The 12,077-nt window shown below is 40.3% G+C and overlaps 1 pseudogene; it reads left to right on the forward strand.

The window, feature by feature from the left end:
• The window catches only part of LOC131502154 (ferritin heavy chain-like), a 32,629-nt pseudogene extending 21,165 nt beyond the window's left edge, over nt 1-11,464 (forward strand).
• Nucleotides 11,465-12,077: the final 613 nt, after the last annotated feature.

Genomic DNA, 12,077 nt, shown 5'->3' on the forward strand with positions numbered 1-12,077 from the left:
GCTCTAGGGCATAATCCACTTTCAGACGCATTAAGGTTGTTGACAGAATTAAATTTCATTTGGCTGTAGGACTTAAATCCTTGATTTCTTTTTCAAATTTATTTATTTATTTTGAGAGAGACAGAGCACGAGCAGGGGAGGGGCGGGGGGGGGGGGTGGTGGAGAGAGAGAGAGAGAGAGAGAGAGAGCACGAGCGAGCCCCAAGCAGGCTCCATGCTGTCAGCATGGAGTCTGACACAGGGCTCAGTCTCACAAATCAAGAGATCATGATCTGAGCCAAAATCAAGAGTCAGATGCTTAACCAACTAAGCCACCCAGGTGCCCCAGAAATCCCTGATTTCTTGCTGGGTCTCAGCCAGAAATGGCTCCCAGCTCCTACCTAGAGAACACTCTTTGGTCCTTCCACATGCACCCGCACCCCCACAAATCTTCAAAGCTACGAATACTTCATTGAATCTGTCATGTACTTTGAATATGACTTCTCCTTTTGCTAGCAACTAGAGAAAACTCTCTGCTTTTAAAGGACATACCTGATTGAGTCAGGCCCACCCAGATAATCTCTATATTATAACACCAACTGACTTGGAACTTTAATTACCAAAATAATATTACAAAGGATCTGAATGTTAAATTGGCATTGGAATCACAGCCCAGAAAAATTAACCAGAACATGTGGGCTAGGCCTAACAGCTGACTGCCTACTGAACAGGACCCAGAGTCTACTAACATACTGGATAAAAGGTCCAGAAAACAAATGAAAACCAATCATTACACAAAGAACCAGGAAAATCACAACTTGAATAAGAAAAAACAATCAAGGGGCGCCTGGGTGGCTCAGTCGGTTAAGGGTCCGACTTTGGCTCAGGTCATGATCTGGCGATTAGTGAGTCCGAGCCCCGCATTGGGCTCTGTGCTGACAGCTCGGAGCCTGGAGCCCGCTTCAGATTCTGTGTCTCCCTCTCTCTCTGCCCCTTCCCTGTTCATGCTCTGTCTCTCTCTCTCTCTCTCTCTCTCTCTCTCAAAAAATAAACAAACATTAAAAAAAATATTTTTTAATTTTAAATTTTCTAATTAGAAAACCTCAGCAAAAAAGTAAAGGTTATAAAAAAATGAAGAAAATGGAAATTATAAAGCTAAAGAAAAACACAATAAACTAAAAACAAAAAAAACACATCTCCAGATGGGTTCAACAGCACAGTGGAGATGACAGAGGACAGACTCAGCAAATTCAAAGAGAATGCAGTAGAACTCACCAAACACTGAACAGAATTTACTTGATAAGAGAGAAAATACAGACTAATGAAGAGAGACTCAGAGACCTCTAGGACAATAAAATAGATGCAACATTCATGTCATCAGAATCCCAGATGCAGAGGAAAAAGAAAGTGGGGCCAAAGATACAATAGCTGAAATTCTCCCAATTTTGGCAAAAGAAGAAAAGTTACAGATTCAAGATGTTGAATGAACCCCAAACAGTACAAAGCCAAAGGAACTCACGCCAAAATACATCACAACTAAACTTCTGAGAGCTAAAGACGAACAAAAAATCTTGATGGCTGCCAGGGTTTTTTGGCACATTATCTACAGAACGGGGGCAATCTGAATGACAGTAGACTTCTCCTCTGAAACGCGGAGGCCAGAAGGAAATGGCGCAACATTTTTTCAAGTCCTGGAAAAGAAATGTCAACCACAAATTCTGTATCTATGTCTATATTCTATATAGTGAAATTATCCTTCAGGAAAGAAGTAGTAACATCATTGTCAGACAAAGGAAAATGGAAAGACTTTAGTATCAGGAGACCTATCTTTAAAAAATGGCTACAGCAAGTATGTATGTATGTATGTATTTACTTATTTATACATACTCTGTAGGTGAACTTGATTTTTTTTAATTTTCATTTATTTTTTTCATTTATATCCAAGTTAGTTAGCATCTAGTGCAACAATGATTTCAGGAGTAGATTCCTTAGTGCCCCTTCCCCATTTAGCCCATCCCCCCTCCCACCACCCCTCCAGTAATGCTCTGTTTATTCTCCATATTTATGAGTCTCTTCTGTTTTGTCCCCCTCCCTGTTTTTATATTATTTTTGTTTCCCTTCCCTTATGTTCATCTGCTTTGTCTCTTAAAGTCCTCATATGAGTGAAGTCATATGATGTTTGTCTTTCTCTGACTAATCTCGCTTAGCATAATACCCTCCAGTTCCATCCACGTAGATGCAAACGGCAAGATTTCATTCTTTTTGATTGCCGAGTAATACTCCATTGAATATATATACCACTTCTTTATGCATTCATCCATCGATGGACATTTGGGCTCTTTCCATACTTTGGCTATTGTCGATAGTGCTGCTATAAACATGGGGGTGCCTGTGCCCCTTCGAAACAGCATAACTGTATCCCTTGGATAAATGCCTAGTAGTGCAATTGCTGGGTTGTAGGGTATTTCTATTTTTAATTTTTTGAGGAACCTCCATACTGTTTTCCAGAGTGGCCGCACCAGCTTGCATTCCCACCAGCAATGCAAAAGAGATCCTCTTTCTCCACATCCTCATCAACACCTGTTGTTGCCTGAGTTGTTAATGTTAGCCATTCTGACCGGTGTGAGGTGGTATCTCATTGTGGTTTTGATTTGTATTTCCCTGATGATGAGACTGTTGAGCATTTTTTCATGTGTCGGTTGGCCATCTGGATGTCTTCTTTGGAGAAGTGTCTATTCATGTCTTTTGCCCATTTCCTCACTGGATTATTTGTTTTTTGGGTGTTGAGTTTGATAAGTTCTTTATAGGTTTTGGACATAAACCCTTTTATCTGATATGTCGTTTGCAAATATCTTCTCCCATTCTGTCAGGTGCCTTTTAGTTTTGCTGATTGTTTCCTCGCTGTGCAGAAGCTCTTTATTTTTATGAGGTCCCAAATAGTTCATTTTTGCTTTTCTTTCCCTTGTCTCCAGAGACGTGTTGAGCAAGAAGTTGCTGTGGGCAAGGTCAGAGAGGTTTTTGCCTGCTTTCTCCTCGAGGATTCTGATGGCTTCCTGTCTTATGTTTAGGTCTTTCATCCATTTTGAGTTTATTTTTGTGTCTGGTGTAAGAAAGTGGTCCATGTTCCTTCTTCTGCGTGTCGCTATCCAGTTTTCCCAGCACCACTTGCTGAAGAGACTGTGTTTATTCCATTGGATATTCTTTCCTGCTTTGTCAAAGATGAGTTGGCCATACGTTTGTGGGTCCATTTCTGGGTTCTCTATTCTGTTCCCTTGATCTGAGTGTCTGTTCTTGTACCAGCACCATACCGTCTTGATGATTACGCCTTTGTAGTACAGCTTGAAGACCATAAAGGAAGTTTTTAAAAGAGAAGCAAACGATAAAAGAATTGGATGGGAAGCAACGGATAGAAAGATGAAGCAATGGAGGGGCGCCTGGGTGGCTCAGTCGGTTAAGCGGCCGACTTCAGCTCAGGTCATGATCTCGCGGTCTGTGAGTTCGAGCCCCGCGTCAGGCTCTGTGCTGACAGCTCAGAGCCTGGAGCCTGTTTCAGATTCTGTGTCTCCCTCTCTCTCTGCCCCTCCCCTGTTCATGCTCTGTCTCTCTCTGTCTCAAAAATAAAATAAACGTTAAAAAAAAAAAAAAAAAGAAAGATGAAGCAATGGAAACAGCATACATACATATTCATTAGGCTTATCCCTCTCCTCATGAGTTTCACAAATCATGTTTGATATTTAAAACAAAAGAACTAATATCATCTGACTATCAAGGCAATGACATTTGAAAGTGGGGAAGGAGAAGGAACCAAAATCAAGGTAAGGCTTCATACTTCATTTGAAGTATTAAAACCCCAATGCCAGTAGACTGTAATAAGTCACATATGCATATTGTGAAACCCGGAGCAACAGCTACAACAATGACACAATAAGATACACGTAAAAATTCTATATAGGGTGCCCGGGTGGCTCAGTTGCTAAAGCATGGGACTCTTGATCCCAGGGTCATGAGTTCGAGTCCCACGTTGGGAGAAGAGTTTACTTAAAAAAAAGAAAAGAAAAGAAAGGAAACATCAGAGCAAAGGAAAACCTGGCAGTAAAGAAGGACATTCAATGCTAAAAGGATTAATCCACCAGGAAATCATAAAGATCCTAAATGTGTACACCAAAAGGCAGAGCCTCAAAACACATGAAGCTAAAACTGATCAAGCTGAAAAGATTAGTTGGCAAATCCAAAATTATAGTTGAGGACTTCAACACCCACCTCCAAGCAAGTGACAGGAGTGCTAGACAAAAAATCAGCAACACAGATCACATGAACACCACACTCAACCGACAGGAGTTAACTGACATGCAAAGAACACTCCACCCAACAGCAGAATACCCAGTTTTTTCAAGAACCGTGGAATATCTACAAATATAGGCCATATTCTCGGCCATAAAACAAATTTTAAAACTTTAAATTATACAGCATATTCTCTGACAATAATGGAATCAAGCTAGACATCAGTAAGAGAAAGCCAACAGGAAAATATCTAAACACATGAGAACCAAACAGCTCCCTTTTAAGTAAGCCGTGTGTCAAAGAGGGAGTCTCAAGGGAAATGCAAAAGTACAACAAACTGAATAAAAAAAACATGTAACACATCAACTTGGGGGGATGCAGCCAAGGCAGTGCCAAGAGAGAAATTTATAGCAGTAATGATCACACTCCAATGAAAGATTTCAAGTAAACAATCTACTTTCCTATCTGAAGAAAACACAAGGAAGAAGAAAACAAAGCGAGCAGAAGGAAGGAAATACTAAATATCAGAGCAGGGATCAATGAAATTAACAGCAAAACAATAAAGAAAATTAATTAAACAAAAAGGTGGTTCTTTGGAAAAATCAGTAAAGTTGATAAACCTGTAGCAACACTGAGAAGAGAAAAAGAGAAGAAACAAATCACCACTATCAGGAATAAAATAGAGTCTGCTACTACCGATCCCGCGACCGTCAAAAATAATAAGGGAACACAATACTACAAACAACTTTATGCCCATAAATTCAACAAGTTAAAGAAATAGACAAATTCCTTGAAAACAACAAACCAGCAAAACTCAAACAAGATGAGCAAGCTGAATAGCCTTACCACCACGAAAGAAACTGAATTTGTAATCAAAAAGTTCCCCAAAAAGAATTCTCCAGAACCACACTGCTTCACTGGCGAATTCTACCAAACATACAAAGAATGAATTCATGCCGGAACATAAACTGTTCCAGAACATACAAATGAGGAAGCATTTCCCAACTCATTTTAGGAGGCCATTATTACCATAAACCAAAACCAAAGTACAAAAAAAGAAAAGGCCAATATCATTAATGAAATTACATGCAAAAATCCTCAACAATAGTCAACTAAATCTATCATATGTGTATATATATATATATATGTATATATATATGTATATACATATATATGTATATATACATATATATACATATATAACATATATGTTTATATACGTATATATACGTATATAACATATATGTTTTATATATATAGATATATAGATATAGATATATAGATATATCTCATGACCAAGTGGGATTTTCCTGGGTATACAAGGCTGGTTCAGCATTTGATAGTCAATCACTATAATCCACATTATCAACAAGATAAAAAAGGAAAATGTTATGATCCTATCAACTGACAGAAAGTATGACAAAATCCAGTACACATTCAGGATTTAAAAAAAAAAAATCTTGGCTCAGGAAAGAGGAGTATTACCCTCAACTCAATAAAGAACATCTAGAAAAAGCTTACATCTCACATTGTACTTATTGTAGAAAGACTGAATACTTCCCCACTAAGATCAGGAATAAGACAAAGATTTTTTTTTAATTAAAGCCTTTTCATTTTAATTTCAGTATAGTTAACATAGTGCTTTATTAGTTTCAGGTGTACAATACAGTGATTCAATAATTCTACATATTAGTCAGTGCTCATCATGATAAGCGTACTCTTTAATCCTCATCACCTATTTCACCCACCCCCCCTTCCTCCCTCTGGTAGCCATCAGTGTGTTCTCTACAGTTAACAATCTGTTTCTTGGTTTAAGATAAGGATTTTTTTTTAATTTTTTAAAGTTTATTTATTTTAATTTTTATTTATTTATATATTTTTAATAGGAAATTTATTGTCAAATTGGTTTCCATACAGCACCCAGCGCTCATCCCAACAGGTGCCCTCCTCAATGCCCATCACCCACTTTCCCCTCTCCCCCACCCCCCATCAACCCTCAGTTTTTTTCTCAGTATTGAAGAGTCTCTTATGGTTTGCCTCCCTCCCTCTCTAACTTTTTTTTCCTCCTTCCCCTCCCCCATGGTCTTCTGTTAAGTTTCTCAGGATCCACATAAGAGTGAAAATATACAGTATCTGTCTATTTTTGAGAGAGAGTGAGCACACGCACAAGAGTGCATGCGAGTGACGGAGGGGCAGAGAGAAAGGGAGACAGAGAATCCCAAGCAGGCTCTGTGCTGTTAGCCCTGAGCCCAATGGGAGGCTCAAACCCATCAACTGTGAGATGATGACCCGAGCGAAAACCAAGAGTCGGATGCTTAACCCACTGAGCTACCCAGGTGCCCCAAGATAAGGATTTTTTCTCACCACTGTGATTTAACACAGTACTGAGAGTTCTAGCAATTACAGTAGGAGATCTAGATCTAGATCTAGATATATAGATATATAGATATAGATGTATGTATGTATATATACATAGGCATACAGACTGGAAATGAAGAAACAAAATTATAACTCCGCAAATAATATGAAATCGCAGATTTTATCATGGAACACGTCAAGCAATCTACAAAAAGAAAAATAAACTCCTAGAACCAGGAGTGATTTCATCAAGGTCAGAAGATACAAAATTAATGTGCAAAAATAAACTGCATTCCTGTTTGCTAAGAATGAATATGCAAAGCCAGATATTAAAAATGCAATATTTAAAATTACTCTAAATAAAATGAAATACATAGATTTACACCTACCAAAACATGTACAGTTGGTCCTTGACAACACGGGGCTTAGGGGCGCCAACCCTAAATAGCCAAAACAATCTTGAGAAAGAACAACAAGGCTGGAGGTATCACAATCCCAGATTTCAAGATATACTACAATGCTGTAGTAATCAAAATCCTTGTATAACTTTTAAGTCCCCCAAAACTTAACTACCAATAACCTGTTGACTGGAAGCCTTACCAACAACATAAGCAGTGGGATAACACATATTGTGTATGTTATCTTACATATTGTATTCTTACAACAAAATAAGCTAAAGGAAAGAAAATATTAATAAGCAAATCATAAAAGGGGCGCCTGGGTGGCTCAGTCGGTTAAGCGTTCGACTTCAGCTCAGGTCATGATCTCACAGTCTGTGAGTTTGAGCCCAGGGTCAGGCTCTGTGCTGTCAGGTCAGAGCCTGGATGGAGCCTGCTTCAGATTCTGTGTCTCCCTCTCTCTCTGTCCCACCCCCACTCACTCTCTGTCTCTATCAAAAAAACGAATAAACGTTAAAAAAAAATTTTTTTAAATAAGCAAGTCATAAAAAAGAAAATATATTTAAAGTACTATAAAAAAAATCCACGTATAACAAAGTAGCAGAAAGAGACATTAAGAAAACACCACCATTTACAATTGCACTAAAAAGAAGAAAATACTTAGAAATAAACTTAACCAAAGAGGCGAAAGACCTGTAACTCAGAAAACTATAAAACACTGAGGAAAGAAACTGAAGATGATGCAAACAAATGGAAAGATAGTCCACCATGGATTGGAAGAATATTGGCAATTGTTAAAATGTCCATATTACCCAAACCAGTCTGCAGATTCGATGCAATCTCTATGAAAACACCAATAGCATTTTTCACCTACCTAGAACAAATAATACCAAAATTTGTATGGAACCACAAAAGATCCCAAAGAGTCAAAGCAATCTGGAGACAGAAGAACAAGGCTGGAGGTATTACACTCTCAGATTTCAAGATATACTACAAAGCTGTAGTAATCAAAACAGTATGGTCCTGGCAAAAAAAAAAACAGACACAGATCAATGGAAAAGAATAAAGAGCTTCAAAATAAACCCACAATTATATGGTCAATTAGTCGATGACAGAGGAGGGGCGCCTGGTGGCTCAGTCGGTTAAGCGTCTGACTTGGGCTCAGGTCCTGATCTCATGGTTCATGAGTTCAAGCACCACTTCAGATCCTCTGTCTTCCTCTCTCTTTACCCCTCCCCCACTCATTCTCTTTCTCTCAAAATAAATAAATAAAGTTTTTTAAAAACTACAACAGAAGAGGCAAGAATATACAATGGAGAAAAGACAGTATCTGCAATAAACTGTGCTGGGAAAACTGGACAGCTACACGTAAACGAAACTAGACCACCTTTCAACACCCTGCACAAAAATAAACTCAAAATGGATTAAACACCTACAGGCACCTAAATGGCTCAGTTGGTTAAGTATCCGACTCTAGATTTTGGCTCAGGTCATGATTTCCTGGTTCATGAGTTCAGGCCCCACGTCAGGCTCTGCCAGGGCAGAGCCTACTTGGGATTCTCTCTCTCGCCCTCTCTCTCTGCCCCTTCCTCCCTTCTCTGTCAAAAATAAATAAGCTTGTAAAAAAGACTTAAATGTGAGACCTGAAACCATAAGAATGCTACAAGAGAACAGTCAGTAATTTCTCTGACACTGGCCACAGCAACATTTTTCTAGATGCGTCTCCTGAGGCAAGGAAAACAAAAGCAAAATGTAATTACTGAGACTACTTCAAAATAAAAAGCTTTTGCACATCAAAGGAAACCATCAAGAAAACAAAAACTACTGACAACCTACTGAACGGGAGAGGATATTGCAAATGATGTATCTGACAAGGTGCTAATATCTATGATATATAAAGAACTTATACTCAACATGAAAAAAATCTGATTAAAAACTGGGCAGAGGACTGGAATAGACATTTTTTCAAGGAAGACGTACAGAGGGCCAACATACACGTGGAGAGATGCTCAACATCACTAATCATCAGAGAAATGCAAATCAAAAACCACAATGAGGGGCGCCTGGGTGGCTCAGTCAGTTAAGCATCCAACTCTTGATCTTAGCTCAGGTCTTGATCTCAGGGTCATGAGTTCAAGTCAGGTCATGTTGGGAGTCTACTTAGAATCTACTTAAAAAAAAAAAAATGAGATATCACTTTACCTGTCTTAGAATGGCCAAAACTCAAAAAGACAAGAAACAACCAGTTTTGGCAAGGATTTAAAGGAAAAGGAACTGTTGGTGAGAATGTAGATTGACAGACTCAATATGGATAACAGTGTGGAGGACCCTCAAAAAATTAAAAACAGAAATATGATACGACCCAATAATTCCACTATTGGGTATTTACCGAAAGGAGACGAAAACACTAATTTGAAAGGATATATGTACCCCTATGTTTACTGAAGCGTTATTTACAATAGCCAAGATACGGAAGCAATCTAAGTGTCCTTCAATAGACAAATGGATAAGGAAGATGTGGCCATCTGTATGATGGAATATGATGCCACCATAAAAAAGGATGAGATTGTGCCATTTGAGACAACGTGGATGGACCTAGAGGCTATTATGCTAAGTGAAATAAGTGAGACAGAGAAAGACAAATACCATATTATTTCACTCATAAGTGAAACCTAAAAAAAAAAAAAAATGAATAGACAGAAAGCAACATCAGACCTATAAATACAGAGAACAAACTGATGGTTGCCAGAGAGGAGGAGGTTTGGGGTTGGGCAAAATGGGTAAAGGAGAGTAGGAGATACAGACTTCTAGTTATGGAATGAATAAGTCATGGGAATAAAAGGCACAACGTACGGAATATAGTCAACGGTACCGTGACGGCAACATATCAGGAAATATGGTAACTTCACTTGAGTTGAACACAGCATAATGTATAAACTCGTCAAATCGCTATGGTGTACACCTGAAACTAATGTAATATTGTGGGTCTACTAAAAAAAAAAAAACTGCACATAAGCAGACCTATGCAGTTCAAAGTGTCTTGTTCAAGGATAAGTTGATATAGAAGACCTGTATGCTAACAATTACAAAATGCTGATGAAAGAAATCAAAGATCTAAAGAAATGGACATACGTGTCCATACCATGTCCAGGGGCTGGAAAACTCAACAGAGTGAAGATGTAAATTCCTCCAAATACACACACAGGTTTAATGGAATCCCTATCAAAATCCCAGCAAGAGTTTTTTGTAGCTACAGGTTATTTTTAAATGTATATAGAAAGTTATGGGCCCTAGAATAATTCAAATAATCTTGCCTCAAAATACTGAGTCTCCACTGTGAGTCACTGCAGTTTTGTGTTTCTTTTTTTTTTTTTTTAAACGTTTATTTATTTTTGAGACAGAGAGAGACAGAGCATGAACAGGGGAGGGGCAGAGAGAGAGGGAGGCACAGAATCTGAAACGGGCTCCAGGCTCTGAGTTGTCAGCACAGAGCCCGACGCGGGGCTCGAACTCACAGACTGTGAGATCATGACCTGAGCCAAAGTCGGACGCTTAACCGACTGAGCCACCCAGGAGCCCCTGCAGTTTCCTGTTTCAATAGTATGTTGGCAGAACCCGGCGCTCGTCCCCCACCCCAGCTCTCCGCTCAGAGCCAGCCCTCTGCCATCTCCTCACGGTGCCCGTGAACCTCCCCACAGCCCCCGAAGCCACTCCAGCACCACGCAGCCACGCACCCTGTCCTTGGCCGTCCTCAGCCACCGCCCTGACGACCGCCTCCCCCTCACGGGTGTGCCAGAACTACCACCAGGACTCAGAGGCCACCCTCAACCACCACAGCAACCTGGAGCTCTACGCCACCCCCCCCCCCCCGCCCCGTCTACCTAACACGCCTTACTACTTTGACCGCAAAGGCGTGGCCTTGAAGAACTCTGCCAAACGTTTTCTTCGCCAATCGCACGAGGAGAGGGAACACGCCGAGAAACTGATGAAGCTGCAAAACCAACCAGGTGCCCGAATCTTCCTTCAGGGTATCAAGGAACCAGACCCTGATATGACTGCGAATAGAGTGTGCATTACATTTGGAGAAGAGCGTGAATCACTCACCCCTGGAACTGCACGAACTGGCCACTCATAAAAACGACCCTGTCCGAGGGACTTCACGGAGACGCATTACGTGAACGAGCAGGTGAAATTCACCGAAGTCGGCGACCACATAATCAACCTGGGCGAGACGGGGGGCTCTGGAATCTGGCAGGGCCAAGTGTCTATGACAAGCACACCTTGGGAAACAGTGATAAGGAGAGCTACGCCTTACGCTGTCTTCCCATTGCCTCAAGGGTGACCTCCCAGGTCAGCGGGGCAGTGCGTGCGTGTTGGGGTTACGTTTACCTTTTCTCCAAGTTGTACCAAAACATCTACTTCTTTCATTTGTACCACTCCTTGAAATAAAGTAATTTGGTAACCCCCACCCCCACCCCGCAACAAAATAATCTTGCCACACAATCCAAACGTGGGAGAAATCACTCTCCCTGATATAAAAGCTTACTAGACAGCTTTAGTAACAAAGACAGGTGGCGTTGGCAGAGGAAGGCACACATACGCCAATCAAACGGAAGAGGGAACCTAGAAATCGACCCAAAACAAGATATTCAACTGATTTGTGAAAAAAAAAAAACAAAAACAAAAACAAAACGCACAAGCAATTCAACAAGCAAGGATTCTCTTTTTTTATTTAAAAAAAATTTTTTTTAACGTTTATTTATTTTTGAGACAGAGAGAGACACAGCATGAACGGGGGAGGGGCCGAGAGAGAGGGAGACACAGAATCGGAAGCTGGCTCCAGGCTCTGAGCCATCAGCCCAGAGCCCGACGCGGGGCTCGAACTCGCGGACCGCAAGATCGTGACCTGAGCTGACGTCGGACGCTTAACCGACTGAGCCACCCAGGCGCCCCAAGGATTCTCTTTTTAAGAAATGGTGCTAGAGGAATCAGACACCCACAGGCAAAAAAAAAAAAAATCAACCTAAACCTCATACATTAGAAACATTAACTCAAAATGGAA

This window comes from Neofelis nebulosa, chromosome X (genome assembly GCF_028018385.1).
Source record: "Neofelis nebulosa isolate mNeoNeb1 chromosome X, mNeoNeb1.pri, whole genome shotgun sequence".
Taxonomy (NCBI): domain Eukaryota; kingdom Metazoa; phylum Chordata; class Mammalia; order Carnivora; family Felidae; genus Neofelis; species Neofelis nebulosa.